The sequence below is a fragment of the Scyliorhinus canicula genome, chromosome 13 (genome assembly GCF_902713615.1).
Source record: "Scyliorhinus canicula chromosome 13, sScyCan1.1, whole genome shotgun sequence".
Classification (NCBI taxonomy): domain Eukaryota; kingdom Metazoa; phylum Chordata; class Chondrichthyes; order Carcharhiniformes; family Scyliorhinidae; genus Scyliorhinus; species Scyliorhinus canicula.
Window position 1 is genome coordinate 67,092,284 of NC_052158.1, and position 18,669 is coordinate 67,110,952.

The 18,669-nt window shown below is 48.9% G+C and overlaps 1 long non-coding RNA gene across 1 annotated transcript in view; it reads right to left on the reverse strand.

Moving 5' to 3' along the window:
• Positions 1-5,844: 5,844 nt before the first annotated feature.
• Positions 5,845-18,669, reverse strand: part of LOC119975458 — a 29,141-nt gene continuing 16,316 nt past the window's right edge. The window contains exon 2 of the long non-coding RNA XR_005462769.1: positions 5,845-6,219. This is a non-coding gene — a long non-coding RNA (uncharacterized LOC119975458). The remainder of the gene's footprint in view (positions 6,220-18,669) is intronic.

The following is an 18,669-nucleotide window of genomic DNA, read 5'->3' on the forward strand; positions in this document are numbered from 1 at the left end:
ATTTGGATATAAGTTACCCATTTCAATCTCATCCTTAAATCTTTGATGACGCATAGATCATTTTCAAATTCAAGTGTCCCATATCAATAACTACTCACAAGTGAAATTTTCCAGGATCATCAGCTTATGTTTGCAGATGATACAAGGATATGCAGAAGGACAGGTAGAATTGAGGAAGCATGGGGCTGCAGAAGGACTTGGACAGGCTAGGAAAAAGGGCAAAAAAGAGGCAGATGGAATACAATGTGGAAAAGTGTGAGGTTATGTAATTTAGTAGGGAATATAAAGGAAGCTGAGTATTATTTAAATGGGGAAAGACTGAAGCAAACCTTGAAGACACAGAGGATTCTCAGGGGGCTGAGCGGTTGTTTCCTTGTTTCCCTCTGTGGGATAGTCAAGGCCCAGAGAGCATAATCTCAGAACTAGGGGTCGGCATTTAAGGCAGGGATAAGTAGGAAATCCGTCACAGAAAGCTGTCACGGCTGGGTTGTTAAGTGGGTTCAAGGCTGAGATAGGTTTTTAATCAGTCAGGAATCAAGGGTTCTGGGGATAAGGAGGGAAAGTGGGGTTGAGGATTATCACATCAGATCAATCATGATCTCACTGAATAGCGAAGATTCGATGGGCCGAATGGCTTACTTCTCCTGTGTCTTAGGGCCCCTATATGTATGCCATATTCCATATGCAGTCCATTAGACAAATGAAGAGATACTTGAAATGGGAGGTAAAGAACTCTCTAAGATGTGACATCCACATTTCAAAATGTCAGTACTTTGGACATTTGATCAAAGCTGAAAAGCAACAGAGATTTCTTGATAATAATAATATTAATAATCGCTTATTGTCACAAGTAGGCTTCAATGAAGTTACTGTGAAATGCCTCTAGTCGCCACATTCTGGCACCTGTTCAGGGAGGCCAGTGCAGGAATCGAACCCGCGCTGCTGGCCTTGTTCTGCATTACAAGCCAGCTGTTTAGCCCACTGTGCTAAACCGACCCTCCACTGTGCTAAACCAGCCCCTGGTTCAAGATGATCAAGTGAATGGCAGCAGAAAGAGGATTCAACCTAGGCATAGATGGATAATGTATGTCACAGAGCAGGTGAAAATGAGTTCCAGTGGAAGTGTGAGGATGATAAAGATAGTGGAGGGCGCCAGAGAGTGCTAGCAGAGCTCCTGACAGGAGTGGCTCCAAGCAGCAGCAGCATTGTAATGAACCAGTTAGCTTGACCTCTGTGGTGGGGAAGTGGCTGGAATCAATCATTGAGGAGGAGATGACTGAACATTTGGAAAGACAAAGCTCAATCCACTATTGTCAGCTTGGTTTTATGAAGGGTAAGTCATACTTGACAAACTTGCTTGAGTTCTTTGAGGACATAACTAGCACCGTGGATAATGGGGAACCTGTGGATGTGGTATATCTAGACTCCCAGAAGGTGTTTGACAAGGTGCCGTGTAAAAGGTTGATCCAGAAGGTGAGATTGCAGGGGGTTGCGGGTTATACTAGATTGGATTGAGGATTGGCTGACTGACAGAAAGCAGAGGATCGGGTTAAATGGGTCCTTCACTGTTACGAATGCCGCAGGGTTCAGTCCTAGGACCTCAACTGTTCACAATCTATATAAATGATCTGCAAGCAGGAACAGAGTGCAACATAGGAACATTTAGGGATGATACTAAAATAGGTGGGAAAGGAGTGAAGAGGAGATAAAACATTTACAGATGGGTATAGTTAGACTAGGAGACTGAGTGTCTTTATTCATGAATCGCAGTAACTCTGTATGTAGGTACAAAATGTAATAAGAAAGGCATATGGAATGTTAGTATTTATTGCAAAAGGACTGGAGTATAAAAGTAGAGAAGTAATGTTGCAATTGCATAGGGTGTTGGTGAGACCACGGGAGGGATTCTCCGTTAGGCGATGCCGAAATTCCGGCGTGCGATTGGGCGGAGAATAGCTCCCATTGGCAAAAGCACTGCAGGCGTGTTGTAACGCCGAATCGCAATGCTCCGTCATTCAGAAACGCCGTCAAAGCAATGCATGCTGCACGTTCTCTAATCACCGTTTACATATCATTAGTGGGCCCACCTGCGATTCTCCACCTTCGATGGGCCGGGTTCCCGACAGCGTGGCCCACGTGTGCTCTCAAACACCATGAACCTGATGTGGTGGCTGCTGAGAGAGAGAGAGAAAGGACAGTGTCCAGCATGGCATACTTCACCTACAGTCGTGCCGCTGGCTGGGAGGGCTTCTGCCAGGGTCGGGGGGAGTAGTGGAAGGAGGTTCAGGAGGTGGGCTGTGGGGTCGGGGTGGAATGGGTCTGCAACATCATTACCGCAGCCGGCAGGTCAGCCATGCAGCTGCGCATGCCGCTGACAGACCGCTTTAAACCTGGTGCCCTGGGTGGCTCCCCTCCCCCCTCCACGGAGCACCCCCCATTGTCCGGCCCTTCAGCTGTATGGTGCTCCAGCACAACATGTCTCATCTATTCGGCCTCGATAAGCGTGGACGTGGGGGGTGTATTGTTTATGCGCAGCTGCAACATGTCATCCCTGCGAATGTTAATCACGGACCCAGCCAATCCCGTACCATTTTTCATAGGATTCAATGGTGTTCCACGTGGTGCTAACCCCTCACTGGTAACGGAATCAGTGCAGGTGTGGCGCCCATTTTCCTGTCGTAGAAATCCACGGCTTCTCCATTGGCATCAACACTCCATTGGCATCAACAGGGGCTGGTTTAGCTCACAAGGCTAAATCGCTGGCTTTTACAGCAGACCAAGCAGGCCAGCAGCACGGTTCGATTCCCGTACCAGCCTCCCCGGACAGGCGCCGGAATGTGGCGACTAGGGACTTTTCACAGTAACTTCATTGAAGCCTACTTGTGACAATAAGCAATTTTCATTTCATTTCATTTCACTTAGTCGCAAAAACTGAGAATCCAGCCCCACATCTGGAGTATTGTGTCCAGTTTTGGCCTCCTTATTTGAGGAAGGATGTGGTGGCATTGGAAACAGTTCAGAGAAGGTTCACCAGTTTGATTCCGGGGATGAAGGGGTTGACGTATGAGGAGTGTTTGGGTTTAGACTCAGAGTTTAGAAGGATGAGAAGGGATCTGATCAAGGTATATAAAATACTAAAAGGGATTGATAAAGTAAATGTAGACCAAATGTTCCCCCTTGTGGTTTTGCATCTGATCCGGGGGGGGGGGGGGGGGGGTGTGCAGAATAGAAATGAGATTGATATGCAGATCTACATCTTCAGCAATTTCACTAATAGTTTGTATTGGTGCTCTAGATAATGCATCTTCTTTAAATTGTATCTCGTTGGCGAATGGTAGTGCACTAAAATCAGTGAACACATTGCTGAATTTGCTGATAATGTTCTCAGAATCCTTGGATCCAATTATTTGTGGATGCTACATACCAACTTCACTAGACCCAATTCTTCACAGGATGATCATCTAATAATGAATCCAAGCCCTTGGATACAATACATAGAACAGTACAGCACAGAACAGGCCCTTCGGCCCTCGATGTTGTGCCGAGCAATGATCACCCTACTCAAACCCACGTATCCACCCTATACTCGTAACCCAACAACCCCCCACCCCCCCCCCACCCCACCTTAACCTTACTTTTTAGGACACTACGGGAAATTTAGCATGGCCAATCCACAGAACCCATACATTTAGGGGCCTCACGGTAGCATGGTGGTTAGCATCAATGCTTCACAGCTTCAGGGTCCCAGGTTCGATTCCCGGCTGGGTCACTGTCTGTGTGGAGTCTGCACGTCCTCCCCGTGTGCGCGTGGGTTTCCTCCGGGTGCTCCGGTTTCCTCCCACAGTCCAAAGATGTGCGGGTTAGGTGGATTGGCCATGCTAAATTGCCCGTAGTGTAAGGTTAATGGGGGGATTGTTGGGTTACGGGTATACGGGTTACGTGGGTTTAAGTGGGGTGATCATTGTTCGGCACAACATCGAGGGCCGAAGGGCCTGTTCTGTGCTGTAATGTTCTATATAATCTATCTTTGGACTGTGGGAGGAAACCGGAGCACCCGGAGGAAACCCACGCACACATGCGGAGGACGTGCAGACTCCGCACAGACAGTGACCCAGCTGGGAACCGAACCTGGACCCCTGGAGCTGTGAAGCATTTATGCTAACCACCATGCTACCGTGCTGCCCCCAATACAGAACGGGACGGAATAAACTCTGTTCTTCACCACCATACTGAGGTCACAAACTCCATGACATTTAACACTGAACCATTATAATCTCTCAGGGAGATTTTGTGATTTCTTCTAATCGCCTGAATTTTTATGTGTTTTTTTACATCTGTCATGTTGATTAAATTGGGTTTGGCACCACTGTCTAACTTCAATTGGACCACTGTACCGTTCACTTCAAGGAGTAGCAGTCATTTATCCTCACCAACCCCATTTATTGTAAATGGAGTATCAGTTTGCATTTTTTACCTGCTGGAGAATTTTTTGATACCACAAAAATGTTATTCTTCTCTGTTATTAATCCACAAACAATGATGTTTCATCACTGGCCACTATGTCTCCCACTGTGCTGACTGATCTGGGGTTGAGCTTAGAGTAACAATTCTCGAGCAAAGTGATTTTTTTCTTTGTGTCTTGTCATGGGAGTGTCTCTTTAAGAAATGGTTCCTCTTATCGCATGGCTTCAGTGATGCCATTGTGTGGGTGGAGCTGAGCGGTGGCTCTGAGTTTTACTTTCGTTTTGGTTTGGGCTTGTTTTGGTGGCTCTGAGGCTTTTGCTTTCATTTTCACATTTGGCTGCTGTATTCAGACAGACAAGTATCTTGGAGTCTCTCCACCTTCAGTTTAAAAGCTGTTTCCAGATTACTTGATATCTTGAAAATAAATAATTGCTTTCTCGAGGGAATTCAAACCTGCTGTTTTGAAAAGGAAACAAGAGTGTATACCAGGTCATGAGTGCTGTGTGCTGGGCCTCACCTTTGAAAAGGGTTTTCTGGTTGATGGGATCTTGTTATTAAATTGGAACAGTTTAAGAGGGAAATGTATTAAGGGTTATACGTCGCGTACTGTAGTGTGTGGAGTATTTATGTTTGTAGTTGATAAAAATGCTTACTGTGCGTTTATAGAAATATTAACTAAATTTGTAGAATAAACTTTGTTTTTGATTAAAATTGCTTAAGGCCTCTGTTGAATAACACCTGAAAGGTAGGCCTTGTGCTCATTGTAACCAAAATGAATAGACAGTTGTATGTCAGGTGAACTCCATGATACACTTTGGAGTTTTCTAAACCATGGCCCATAACAATCTGGAACAAAACTTGCCAAACCTGGACACTGCCTTAATTTGTGCCTTTGACCACATCTTTTACACAGAAATACTCTGTCCTGATCCTTGACCTGTTTGTTGGTGTGCGAGGAGCTGCAGGAACATGCGCGCCTTTTTTGGATGTTTCCCGCCTTTTTGGAAGAAGGGTGGCAACCGGAGTGCTTTCCTCCAAGAATACGCCACCATTACTGAGTAACATTTTAGAATGCTGTGCTGCTTGCTCGTGAGCCTGACAAATCAATCTGTTTTTTCCAAATACAGCTCCCATTCCCTCAGGAACCATTCCTTCAGCTTATTTTCATTCACACCAAACACAATTTGGTCCCAAATTATTCCACCGCAGAAAAATCACAGGTTTTAGCTTTTAACTTTAAATCAGTGATTAAATGATCCATGGAGTATTCTGTCTATTCTGTCTTCAGTAAACGTTATCTAAACACATAGCGTTCATAAATTGCATTCTTTCTGGGATGCAATGTTGATCAACTCTTCGAATTACTTTTAAATTTTTAAAACTATTTTCATCGTTTGCAAATTTAAACGTATTAATCACAGCTTCGGGCCCTGCCGCTTTTAGAAGCATTGCTATCTTACGTGAATCTGATTGCTCTCCTAAATTTACTGCAGTAAGAAACAGAGTAAATTGTTGTTTAAACACACACCAGTTGCTGTCCACATTACCATGAAATCTGAGACTCGTTGGTGGCTTCTACTCCATGTCGTTCATTCCTGCAGTCTGCAAAATCTTCAAACCTCTGTGGACCTCATGGCAGGCTTCGCTCAATGATGTGATAGGGTTTTTCTCGGTGTAATACCATGCAAACCTGGTACCGTGTAATGTTCTTGTCGGCTGGCCTGATTTATATTACGAGAACACCTGTGGCTAAAGCTATAAACAATTTATTAGCATTAACTGTGGGATAAATATATACAAACAACAGATGAATAATAGTATGAATACGCACAAACAACATTTCTCCCGGCTCTTTAGTCAGTTTGAGGTCACCTGACTCTAACATTCACTTATATACTAATGAGACGCCGAGTGGTCAGTGGGTAAAGTACAACAAAACCATGATATCACTACAATTCTGGTCTTAAATGAGCCAGTCTTTATTATTAAACGGTGACCCCCTGTTCTAGATTTTCTGACAACAGGAAACATCCTCTCCACAACCACCCAGTCAATACCCCTTCAGGATCTTAAAGGTTTCAATCAAGTTGCCTTTTACTCTTCTAAACTCTAGTGGATACAAACCTAACTATTGCAAACGTTTCTCATCAGTCAGCCCATCCATTCCTGGTAATAGTCAGTAAACCTTCTCTGAACTGCTTTTATAGCATTTACATCTTTCCTTAAATAAGGAGGCCGTTACTGTAGACAATATTCCAGATGTAGGATGCGATTCTCTGGCATCATTAGGCTCTCACTCAAGTGAAACAAGGCCGGTGAATAGTGGTAGGGGCCAAAAACGAGATCTGCGTCAGGTACCAAATACTTTGCGATGCAACAGGCCTGCTCCCACAGGCGAAATCAGGATCTCGCGGTAGCATGGCGAGAAATCAATTATACCACTTAATCCCCATTTCTACACAATTAATGAGAGCCAGCCCACATCCAATGGCCTCCTAATTTTCAGAAGCCGGCCAAGCAAGTGGTCACACTGGGACCAATTAAAGCTCCTTTTGAAAAACATGATCCTGGCGGAAAGCCTTTTCTGGGGAGCTGAGGAAGGGAGTAGCCATCTTTGCTCACAGGGAAAGAGCCCCTGGGCACCGGGCTTGCCACCCCAGTGCCCGGTGGGGCCAGGAGCTCTCAGCTGGGGGTGCGGGAAGTTCTGAAGGAGTGGGCGCCATGAGTTTGTGAGGTGGGAGGCGCTGGGTGGGCAACCGGAGGGCAACTGCTCGCAGAACCATCATGCCAACTGCTGCATTGTGTTTACCCGTTCCTGCGGCAACCCTTGCCCCTGCCTGTTTGCCCGCTGACCCATAACCCCCACTGACTGCCGAAACCTCTGGCCATGTGGCTAAAGGCTATCGCTAATATGGAATTGGCAATCGCGGTTAAGTGAGCACTTCATACAACCCAAGTGGATTCCCATAAGTGAGCGGGCCATGCAGCATGTGGGAGTCATTGCCTAGCATCCCAATCAAACCATGATGCCTGGACACTGAACTTTTAACACTGCAGGAGGAAACAACACACACACCAGTTAATATCCGAGCACCCAGGGGATGGGACACAGCTCCGGGAATATGTCCACAGCTGGAGGAGTACCCCGGGAACGGGGAGGCCTTGAGAGATGGACCATGGGTTCAGGGGTAAGCCCGCATTGCGGAAGAAGGTGACAGAGGCATCAGGCTGGTAGTGCACAAAAGGCATTTAATGTGTTTGACAGTTCACCACCCTCTCGATGGTGCTGCCCCTCCCCCACCCCTAGTACCCTCAGTGATTTTAGATGTGTTTGCCTTCCTAACTCTGCCACTACATCCAGGTGTGTCCCCAGGATGCACATCAGAGCTGGAGGCAGCCAGCTGCTGCTTACCTCGCCCCGTGGCCTTCAATACCCCTGGTGGCAGTCCCCTGGGAGCTCTGGAGCCAGAGGGCCTCGGCTCGCTTGTCGGCCACACATGCACAGCCGTGCCGCCTTGACCCATGTGCTGGTTGCGACACACGGCCTCATCAGAGGAGTGGATCCCGGGTGTGGGGAAATATTAAAACCAAGTTTTGAAAATATTGTAACTGTGAGAAAGTATACTGTGAGACACATCAGCTTTTCTGAATGCAGACTACAAATGTGACAATGTAACAAAGTAAGTACGCCCAGTAAATTAGATATCAAATTAGTCATGTTAGAGTATCTTTAAGAAATGGGTGTTTAAGAAATGTACCTTTAAGAAATGAATGTTTATCAGTGATGTCAGAGTATGGGTGGAGCTGGGCTGTGTCAGCTTTTTACTTTTGTTTTAGGCTATTTGCTGCAAGGCGTTTTAGTTTCGTTTTCAGTGTTGGAGCTGAAGCCAGACAGAGCAAGTGTACTGTTGATCTCTCTGCCAAGAAAAGACTATCTCTTGATCTTTTGGTGAATTCAGAATTATAAATGTTCTCAGTAGTGAATGTAAACCTAATGGGCTTCTGATAAAAGGTGTTTCTTCTGTATCCTGGATGTTGTTTGGGACGTTATTAAGGATTACTTAGTGTTGTATTCTTTGGAGGTTGTATTTGAATTAATGGTTGCTAAGATCTTCACTGTATGCTTTAAAAGGTTAACTTGAGTTCACAGAATAAACATTGTTTCCCACTCTCTTCCTTATTCTCTTTCCATTATTCTCTTCCTTATGCCCTGCTGAGCTTTTATTTCTTTTCAGTGTATTTGAACGTGTACTAATCAAATTTTTGCAATAATGTCAATCTCAAACTACTACCGGACCCCATCTCTTATTAGAAAATAAGAGATCCCACAGGTTGGCGCTGCAAACAGGATCACTAGAGGAAAAGGAACCAGAGATCTATCGATAGGATCTATACCTGGAGGTAAGGACACCTCTTTATTTTTAAAAAAGTTCTCGGCCGTTGTTTAGACTCAGTAACCCTCTTAGATACCTGGCTGAAAAGCCTCCCTAAACAAAAATAATTGGTATTATGGCAGAGGAAAAGAACCACAAGACCATAAGACATAGGAGCAGAATTAGGCCACTCAGCCCATCGAGTCTGCTCCACCATTCAATCATGGCTGATATTTTCTCATCCTCATTCTCCTGCCTTCACCCCATAACCCCTGATCCCCTGATTAATCAAGAACCTGTCTATCGCTGTCTTAAAGGCACTCAGTGATTTGGCCTCCACAGCCTTCTGCAGCAAAGAGTTCTACAGATTCACCACTCATTCAGGTTACAGCCTCTGAGACAGACAGAGCCAGCAGTCAGTAGCACAAACCTCTACCATGTGCTAGCAGTATAGGCTGGTCAGGTTAGGCATAGGTCTTCAGTCAACCTAACATAGTGTCGACCCACAGTGCAAGTATGTTTAACAGCTCATAGTTAAATAAAATAGAGTTGTACTCTGGATCTGTACACAGATCCAGAGTACCCAACACATCATGGTACCAGTACGTGATGTTAGAGTTTGATGGACCTACCCTCAAGTAATCTGCCTTCGACCAGCGATCAGCCATCCGGTAGAATGGACAGCGTCGATACCCCCGCCGCTCCGCATCACCGGCAAACTCGGTGCAAACTGGAAAATCTTTAATCTGGAAGCTGCTTCAGACGCCAGGAAGATTGCTCCCTTCCTTTCCACGGCCGGGGACCACGCCATCCATATCTTCAACTCCCTCATATTTGCTGAAGATGAGGACAAGTCCAAGTTTAAGACGGTCCTGCTCAAATTCGACAGTCACTGTGACATCAAGGTAAATTAGAGTGTTGAGCGCTATGTCTTTCAACAGCGTCTGCAGGGTAGGAATGAACCTTTTCAATCTTTCCTCACCCACCTTCGCATCCTCGCGCAGTTCTGCAATTACGGCTCCACCTCCGATTCGATGATCCTTGACCAGATCGTCTTTGGTATGCAATCGGAGCCCCTACGCCAACAGACTCAAAGTTAAACAGCTCACCCTTGCTATAGCCATCGAGACCTGCGTTCTGCATGAACACTCCACTAACCGATACTCGCACATTCAAGTGGCAGAAATGGCGCGGCAAGGCCCCCACGAGGCAAAGTGGGTGCAACCCATTAAACTGCTCCAGGGCCTGAGCCTAGATAGGGGCGGCCATTTCGTGCACTTTTCACGGGCCCCTGCGCATGCGCGCACTGAGGGGACGGCAAGGCCGAAGACCGCACTGCGCAGGCGCGCATTTCGTACGACCGCACTGTGCATGTACGATGGTACACCAAACGTTCTGACATCACGACGTGCAACAACTGTGGCTCCGCCCACTTAAAGCGGCAATGTCCTGCAAAATCCCGACGCTGTCTCCAGTGTGGCAAGCTTGGCCACTATGAAGCCCTATGCAGGTCTGCTCAACCAAATACCTCCCGTCGCTCCCACCAGCCACGCAGGGATGTCCGAACCATCCAGCCACCGGTAACCGATTCCGACTCCGAAATGATTCCGGACCTTGACACCGAGGATCACAAAGTACTATTTCGGGTGGGCATCATCACCAAACATAAGGTGCTTCACAAAATAAAAGCTATGTCTTTCCCAGTACTCAGCATTGATCCGGACGATGAGTGGTGTTCCACCCTCACGGTTAACCGATCTCGCATCCGATTCCAGCTGGACACCGGCGCTTCAGCCAACCGCATTGAGTGGTCTGACCTCGAAAGCTTCCATGTCAAGCCTACCATCCTGCAATCCGCCTGCCAGCTTCTGGACTATAATGGCAATACCATTGCTGCCAGTGGCTCTTGCCAGCTTGTGGTGTTGCACCGTTCATTAAAGGCCACCCTGCCCTTTAAGATACTGGGATCCACTAAAGCTTCCCTACTTGGTGCTCAGGCGTGCAAGCACCTAAACCTCATCCAAAGGGTTCACTCCTTGTCACCCGCTGATGCTTCAGCATCTCCAGACGCCGATTTTCAAACACAACTGAAGGACATCATCACCCGATACCCGGTGTATTCGAGGTCTTGGGCACTCTCCCATACACTTATAAAATCTTGTTAAAACCAAATGCCACACCTGCGGTACACGCACCTCGCAGGGTACCGGCACCCCTCAAGGACCGCCTCAAGCAGCAGCTGCAGGACCTCCAGGACCAGGGCATAATATCGAAAGTAACAGAACCGACTGACTGGGTCAGCTCCATGGTGTGTGTTAAGAAACTATCCGGCGAACTACGAATATGCATTGATCCCAAGGAAATTCAACCGCAATATTATGAGGGAACACTACCCCATACCAAAGCGCGAAGAACTCACCTGCGAGATGGCTCGCTCCAAATTTTTCACCAAGCTAGACACATCCAAGGGGTTCTGACAGATCCAACTTGATGCATCCAGTCGGAAGCTCTGCACCTTTAACACCCCATTTGGCCGGTATTGTTACAACCAGATGCCGTTTGGCATCATCTCAGCATCGGAGGTGTTCCACAGAATAATGGAGCAGATGATGGAGGGCATCAAAGGGGTTCATGTATATATAGACGACATCATCGTCTGGTCTACCACCCCACAGGAACACATTGATCGCCTCCAACGTGTCTGCCGAAGAATCCATGAGCATGGCCTCCGTCTCAACAGAGCCAAATGCTCCTTTGGTCAACCAGAATTCGTCGCCCACCTCAGAGACTGAATTTATAAACTACCTAAATTCATGGACTCTTTGAACTCATGAATTGATTGTTTTGTTACCCTGGTTTGCATATACTGTTATTCTAGTTATGCTTTGTGTTCCATACTGTCTATCTGCACTTGACACCTTCCTCTGTAATAGATTAGAGTTTATGTATATAATTCTGAAAATATGCTCACATATGCCCCACATAGACAGGAACATTCACATATTACATTATTTATTGCCACATACACACATTTTTTAAAAAAAGGGGATGTCATAATATACACGTAAGTATATGATGGTGCAGTCACACACTGACTGACACACCGCAAGACCAATCAACACACACAACACAGCAGCCAATCACCAGTTAGGGCATGGTCACTATAAAGCCAGAGGGCACTAGTTTTCCCGCTCATTCGGGATGCAGCCTCTGAGACAGACAGAGCCCGCAGTCAGTAGCACAAACCTCCACCATGTGCTAGCAGTATAGGCTGGTCAGGTTAGGCATAGGTCTTCAGTCAACCTAACATAGTGTCGACCCACAGTGCAAGTATGTTTAACAGCTCATAGTTAAATAAAATAGAGTTGTACTTCGACAAGTGTTGGTAGCCTGTCTATGGTACTGCTTGGGGAAACAAAGTCTTCACAGATCCAGAGTACCCAACACATCATATGGTACCTCCAAAGGATAATAGTCCGTGGAATATATCAAAAGAATCTGGGGGCAAACTACCTGTATGAAAGAAAAGGAACAAACCAATTGATCCCTAGTCGTCATGTTGCTCAGACCTGATTCTATTTACAGATGGCTCCTCCTTTGTGTTGCTCGTTCTGGGTGAGTGTGCTTTACACTCAATTTGGCTCTGTTTTATTCCTTAGCTCTAGAGTCGTCAGGTATCGTTACGATACCGCCACAAGATTCAAGTTCAAGTCAGACCAATAACTGAATACACCAGTTAGTAAGTTCAAACAAGACACGTTTATTATAATAGTTATCTACTACTTATGCATATAAAACTAAAAGACTAGGCTATTCCTACCACTAACAGGCCAATACTTATCTGGAATAAGGGAACTGCCGGATCAGGGAACAATGGCCTCTTGCTTTGTCCTGGATCCGCAGGCTTCCAATTGGTGTGGACTAAAGGGGTCAGGAGTGTCTACTCTCGTAGCGTGCGTTGTATGACACTTACTTGATGGCGGCTGCTAACCAGGCCTCTCCTTCTCAAGGTCTTCTGCTGAAAAGGTGTTCTGCTGGGAGGGCCGGCTGTTCAAGAAGAAAGAATCAGTCCTGGGATCTGTCTTTTATCGGTCCCAGGGTCTTCGCTTCCTTCTGGGCGGACCCTCTCTAAACCTGCAATCGATTGGGTCTCTTCCCAATCGATGGATTTGAATTTCCCCAATAACGGGGCTGTTCCTCGATCACTGGGCGGTTCCTGCTTTAGCTCACTGGGCTAGGGGCTGGTTTAGCTCACTGGGCTAAATCGCTGGCTTTTAAAGCAGGCCAGCAGCACGGTTCGATTCCCGTACCAGCCTCCCCGGACAGGCGCTGGAATGTGGCGACTAGGGGCTTTTCACAGTAACTTCATTGAAGCCTACTCGTGACAATAAAGCGATTTTCATTTTCCACCTTATTGGTGCCCTTTGTCTCAGACTCCACTGGCGCCGGGATGTCTGACCTTCTATAGAATGTAGCAATTGCAGTTAACTGTTGTGTACATTGTGCCTGGGAATCACCGTGAATCGCTCACTTAATATGCGCAGCTCGTTAGTTACAATTCTATCTGGTTTCTGTAGCAGCTAGAATACAGGGGATTCTGCAAACTGCTTGTTTCTTTGCCAATGTCCATTTTTCCCTGTAACCTTTGCATTCTTCCATTTTGTGTGAGGAAGTTGCTAACCCAGGTGGCTGCAGTCATGGGCCAGGTTCGACAACGAATTGAAATTCCGAGTCAATCCCAACATGATCGCTATGAAAGAACAGCTAAAGGCAGTAAGCGAACAGTTAACAAAGGAAAGACTAAAATCGGAAAAGTTAGAAGCCGAAGTAAAAGAACTTCAGTCAGCAGTTAAGGAATTTAAGTTCGAAATCAAGTCTGAAATCAAGTCCAAAATCAAAGATCTTAAGCAATTTTATTTTTTAATAAACAATTTTATTGAGGTCGTTTTTGGCTTTATAAACAGTTACAGACATCATCAGAAAGGAAGCAAAAAAGACAAAAATGTGCAAACATCCACGTACTTTCAATACTTCCATCGTAACATATTGCACAAGCCCGCTCCCCTCCCACCGGTACTACCCGCCATATTTTCCCTCCTACTCTACTCTACTCTACCCCCCCTCCCCCCCACCCCCCTGCTGAAGCTCACTCTCCCGCAAAGAAGTCAATAAATGGTTGCCACCTCCGGGTGAACCCCTGCACAGATCCCCTCAAGGCGAACTTAATTTTTTTCCATCCCCAGGAAACTCGACATGTCCGCAAGCCACCACTCAGTCTTCGGGGGCTTTGAGTCCCTCCACGCCAATAATATTCGTCGCCGGGCTATCAGGGAAGCAAAGGCCAGCACATCGGCCTCTTTCTCCCCCTGGACGCCCGGGTCTTCCGAAACCCCAAAAATTGCCACCCCTGGACTCATCACCACCCTTGTTTTTTAGCACCTGGGACATGACCCCCGCAAATCCCTCCCAGTAGCCCCTCAGCTCAGGGCATGCCCAAAACATGTGAACATGGTTCGCTGGTCTTCCCGTGCACCTAGCGCATTTGTCCTCTATCCCGAAAAATTTGCTCATCCGAGCCACCGTCATATGGGCCCGGTGAACGACCTTAAATTGGATCAGCCCGAGCCTAGCACATGTCGCGGTCGAGTTTACCCTACTCAGGGTCTCTGCCCACAGCCCATCCTCCATTTCCCCGCCTATCTCCTCCTCCCATTTAAGTTTCAGTTCCTCTGTCTGGGACCCTTCCTCCCTCATGAGCACCTTATATATACCCGAGACTCTGCCCTCCCCTTCTTCCCTCCTAGAGACTATTCTGTCGAGGATCCCCATTGGCGGGAGGCGCGGGTAAGATGGGACCTGTCTACGAACAAAGTCCCGCAACTGTATCTAAAATCATTTCCCCTTACCAACCCAAATTTCTCCTCCAAGCTCCTCAAACTCGCGAAGCTCCCTTCCAGGAACATATCACCCACCCTTCCCGCCCCTGCTCGCCGCCATACTCGGAACCCCCCATCCATACTGCCGGGGGCAAACCGATGGTTGTCGCAGATTGGCGCCCAGACAGACGCCCCCATCTCCCCCACATGCCTCCTCCACTGGCCCCATATCCGCAGGGTCGCCACCACTACCGGGCTGGTGGTGTACTTGGCCGGCGGCAGCGGTAGAGGAGCCATGACCAGGGCTTCCAAACTGGAGCCCCTGCACGAAGCCACCTCCACCCGCTCCCAAATAGACCCCGTACCCACCATCCACTTCCTTATCATAGCGATGTTGGCCGCCCAGTAATAATTGACCAGACTCGGCAAAGCCAGCCCTCCCTCGCTGCGGTTCCTCTCCAACATCGCCTTCTTCACCCGCGGAGACTTTCCCGCCCAGACAAAGCTCATGATCAGCCCGTTAACTCTTTTGAAGAAGGACTGTGGGATAAAGATCGGGAGGCACTGAAAAATAAACAAAAATCGAGGGAGGATTGTCATCTTTACAGTCTGCACCCTCCCTGCCAGCGACAGCGGGAGTGCATCCCATCTCCGAAACTCTCCCTTCATTTGCTCCACCACCCTGGCCAAATTTAACTTATGCAGCCTGCCCCAGTCTCGTGCCACCTGGATTCCCAAATACCGGAAATTTTCCTCAACTAGCCTAAACGGTAGCCCTCTCAATCTGTTCTCCTGGCCCCTTGCCTGGACCACAAACATTTCACTCTTGACCGTATTTAATTTGTATCCTGAGAACTGGCCGAACTCCCTCAGCATTCCCAATATAGTTCCCATCCCGGCCACTGGGTCCGACACGTACAGGAGCAGGTCGTCTGCATAAAGAGAAACCCTGTGTTCAACCCCGCCCCTCACCATCCCCTTCCAACCCTCTGCGGCTCTCAGCGCAATCGCCAGCGGCTCTATGGCCAGCGCAAACAGCAGCGGGGAGAGCGGGCAGCCCTGCCTGGTCCCTCGGTACAACCTAAAGTACTCCGACACTTCTCTGTTGGTCCTGATGCTGGCCCTCGGGGCCTGATATAATAATTTGATCCAATCCACCAATCCCTCCCTGAACCCAAACCGTCCGAGCACCACCCATAGATAGTCCCACTCCACCCGGTCAAAGGCCTTCTCGGCGTCCATTGCCACCACTACCTCCACCTCTCTACCCGCCGGGGGCATCATTATCACATTGAGCAATCTCCTCAGATTGGCCGCCAGCTGCCTACCTTTCACGAACCCAGTTTGGTCCTCCCCAATCACCTCCGGTCCACAGTCCTCCATTCTACCCGCCAGTACCTTTGCCAGGAGCTTGGCATCTACATTAATCAGGGAGATTGGCCTGTAGGACCAGCACACCTCCGGATCTTTACCCCGCTTCAATATCAGAGATATGGTGGCTTGTGACATTGTCGGCGGCAGGGTCCCTCTGTCCCTTGCCTCATTGAAAACCCTCGCCAAGACCGGGCCCACCAGCTCAGAGAACTTCCTATAAAACTCTACTGGGCCCCGGGGACTTCCCCGACTGCATGGCCTTTAGGCCCCCCAATACCTCCTCTACTCTAATCGGGGCCCCCAGCTCTTCCACTCGCACCCCCCCCCCAACCAAATGTTGGGAATGTTAACCCGTCCAGAAACCTTTTCATCCCCTCCGGTTCTTCCGGCAGCTCCGAAGTATACAGCTTACGATAGAAGTCCCAGAATACCCTATTCAATTCTGCCGGATCCTCCACTTTGCGCCCCCCCTCGTCCCTCACTCTACCTATTTCCCTGGCCGCCTCCCTCCTCCTGAGTTACTGCGCTAACAGTCTGCTAGCCTTTTCCCCATGCTCGTACACCACTCCCCTCGCCTTCCTAAGCTGTTCCACGGCCCTGCTCGTGGATAGTGTCCCCATTTCCGCCTGTAGCCTCTGCCTCTCCCTGAGTAAAACCTCCCCCGGGGACTCCGCGTGCTCTTCATCTATCTGACCCATTTCCCTGACCAATCTATCCATCTCTGCCCGGTCTGCCTTGGCTCTGTGGGCCCCAATTGAAATCAGCTCCCCCCGCACTACTGCCTTTAGCGCCTCCCACACGGTCGCCGCTGAGACCTCCCCAGTGTCATTCACCTGCAGATAATTTTTTATACATTTCCGAAGCCTCTCGCAGATCCCCTCCTCCGACAGCCTCCATTGCGGGCGTTGATAGCTCGCTCCCCCGAACTGCAGGTCCACCCAATGCAGGGCATGGTCTGAAATGGTAATTGCTGAGTATTCCGTGTTCTTTACCTCCCCCATACAGTCCCTGCTTAGTACAAAGAAATCTATCCTGGAATATACTTTATGGACGTGCGAGTAAAACGAGTAGCCCCTTCCTGTTGGCTGTCCCTCTCTCCAGGGGTCCACTGCCCCCATTTGCTCCATAAACCCTTTCAGCTCCCTTGCCATTGCTGAGAGTCGAGTCGTTCTGGGACACGACTGATCCAAAGTCGGGTCAAGGACCATGTTAAAGTCCCCTCCCATTATTAGCCTGCGAGAATCCAGGTCCGGGATCTTCCACAGCACTCTTTTAATGAAGTCCACGTCATCCCAGTTCGGGGCATATATATTCACCAGCACCACTCTTCTCCCCTCCAGTCTGCCCCGTACCATCAGGTATCTGCCCCCCCCGTCTGCGGATATGCCCTCTGCCTCAAATTGCACGCGCTTGTTGATCATGATTGCCACCCCTCTGGACTTCGAGTCCCAGTCCGAGTGGAAGACCTGGCTAATCCAGCCCTTCCTTAGCCTGGTCTGGTCTGACACTTTCAGATGTGTCTCCTGCAACATAATTACGTCCGTCCTCAGGGCCCGCAAGTGCGCGAACACCCGCGCCCTCTTAACCGGCCCATTCAGTCCCTTGACGTTCCAGGTGATCAGCCTGGTCGGGGGGCACATCCCAGCCCCCCCCCCCCCCCCCCCCCACACCGCCGGTCAGCCATAGCCTTTCTCGGGTCGGCCCCTGACCCGTGCGTCGCACCATTCCTGGCCCGCCCTTTGGCTGCCTCCACCCTCGACCTCCTTTCCAGTGCCTATTTCAAGTCCCTCTCCCGTCAGCAGAACAAACCCCCCCTCCCCTAACCCCATCCCCCGATACCCCCACCCCTGCCATCTACTGGCTGTAACTTCCCCCCCCATCTGACTTCCTTGACTAGCCAATCTGCTAGCCCGGTGACTCAACACTCCGGCGCCTTCCTGTCCCATTCCCCTTGTTTCCCCGTCCTCCTCCCCACCCACTGGGGCAAGCCGGCTCCAGTGTCTTCCGCGAGCTGCACAAAAAGCACAAACCAGCCCAAACAGGGGAAAAAAAAGAAAAAACCACAGAAAAAAGAGAAAAAGCACATAAATGTCCATGAACAAAGGAAAGAGTCTCAAATGTTCCACTTGGCCCCTTTGGCCCAGCAAACCGTTGAGCAGCAGTCCAGGCACATTCGGCGTTCCTTCCCACAGAAATCCTCGGGCCCTAACTCGCGTCCTTGGGGCCTCCTTTTGGGACCAGCCCCAGGTCCCTCACAAAATCCATCGCTTCTTCGGGCTCGGAGAAATAGTGGTGTTGACCCTGGTGCGTGACCCATAGCCGAGCTGGGAACAGCAGACCAAACTTCACGTGCTTCTTGAACAGCACCTCCTTGACATTCTTAAAGGCTGCTCGCCGCCGAGCCACCTCCTGGCTTAGGTCCTGATAAATGCGGAGAACACTGTTGTTCCACGTGCTGCTCCTGGCGCTCTTTGCCCACTGCAGCACCCCCTCCTTGTCCACGAACCTGTGGAACCTAATCACCATCGGGCAGGGGGGTCCGCCTGGCCGCCCCTGCCTTGCCTGCACTCTGTGTGCCCCCT